Source organism: Echinops telfairi, unplaced genomic scaffold (assembly GCF_000313985.2).
Source record: "Echinops telfairi isolate 266 unplaced genomic scaffold, ASM31398v2 ScPeMD7_7469;HRSCAF=8507_0, whole genome shotgun sequence".
In the NCBI taxonomy this organism is placed as follows: domain Eukaryota; kingdom Metazoa; phylum Chordata; class Mammalia; order Afrosoricida; family Tenrecidae; genus Echinops; species Echinops telfairi.
In genome coordinates this window covers 93,111,459-93,113,130 of record NW_022111372.1, presented here as the reverse complement: position 1 = coordinate 93,113,130, position 1,672 = coordinate 93,111,459, and positions in this window count along the sequence as shown.

Genomic DNA, 1,672 nt, shown 5'->3' with positions numbered 1-1,672 from the left:
CTAGCCTGTGGAGTGTTAGTGAGGGCTGTAGACCTGAGGATCTTCAGCTCTTGCAGGATGAGCTGCTCTTAAAATCAAAGGACATGAGACACAAAAAGAAGCTCTCAGGGGATACAAATGGTTTGCCCTTGGCTGCAAACTGAAAGGTGAGCAGTTAAAACCCTCCCAGAAATACCAAAGGCTTGCCATTCTGCTTCTGGGCAGATTATAGCCAAGAATACACTGTGAAATTCAATTCTACTCTAATCCCTGAGATTATCAAGAGTTGGAATCTACTCAACAGCAATGTTTTCTGTTGTTGTTTTGGAAGAGGACTGGCGAGATGTGCAGTGGTAAGGCCAGGTCCTAGTATAAACACCAACAACCTCAAGTGGAGCCTGAAGTAGACCTTACCCCCCACAACCTATACTCCAATGTACCTAGCAAGGATGTAAGAGAGACCCCACCCTTCAGTTTCTTTCTCTTCAGGATTCATGGTCTTACTTTCACGATGCTTTCTCTAGTCCTCTTTCTTCAAGATTCTAACACCTATCCTGTCAACAAATTATTTCTGAGGGTCTTTGAAAAGCACCCGGGTTGGAGAATGTGCTAAAGGGAAGCCAAGGAGGCTGCCCTCACCCCACTCCCAGTGACTCCGTTCCTTAATGGAGTCTGTTTAATGAGTCAAGAATATTCCATTAGCCAAATAGGTGCAGCTGCCAGCAAGAACGTTCCAAAGAAAAGAAATGAAAACCTGTCTACTTTGCACTGTTTGGATGGGTGGCGTCTTAATCCTGGTGCCTGGGCTGTCTCTTCTCAGGTTTAGCATATAAGAACAAACTTACACTGGAAGGCCCAAGATATTCATGCAGTGATCATTTTTAGTATTTCATAGCACCTACCAAAATCGACTGTATTTCATAGTGCCTACCAACATACTAAGAAGCTGAACAATTAAGAAGGTACATTAACTCCTTGGACCACTGCTTTACCAGTCCAAGCACGGAAAGTAATTATCACAGCAATAATAATCGGTATTTCTAAATGCAATCTATTGACAGATCCCTGATAAATGCTTTTGTATATCTTTAAATAAGTCCATTTCAACTGCCTTTGAAGGGATGGAAAAAACCACCAATCCACTGCCAGTGAGTTGATTCCAACTCATCGAGCCCCTATAGGACAGAGTGGAACTTGCCCATAGCGATTCAAGGCTATAAACTTTACGGATGAAGCCTGCTACATCTTTCTCCCCTGGACTGGCTGGTGCGTCCACCTACCGACCTTTCAGAGAGCAGGTGAGTGTTTCACCATCGTGCCACTGGGGCTCCTAGTGAACAGCAGTTACAACACCACATCATGAATGCCAATGCTTTTCGTACAAGTACGGAATTCTTTTGGTAGAAACTGAGAGCTCCAAAGCTGGAGCCTTGAAAGGGCTAATGTGTTCCCAAGTCCAAATTCTCCCTCCCAGTACTATTCCCTGTTTTTCAGATGGAAAACCCTGCTTCTCTTAGATTACTCTTCAAGAAAAGCTGTGAAGTACGGAGGATAAGAATCAAGATTTTGCCTTAGACCTCGGTTCAAATCTGAGCTCTGCCATCCAGCATATGTGTCCTTGAGAAAGTTATCTGTCTTCAATTAGTCTGTGTTTCAGCAACTGCAAAGTGGCTCTCTGTGAGGATTAAGCAAC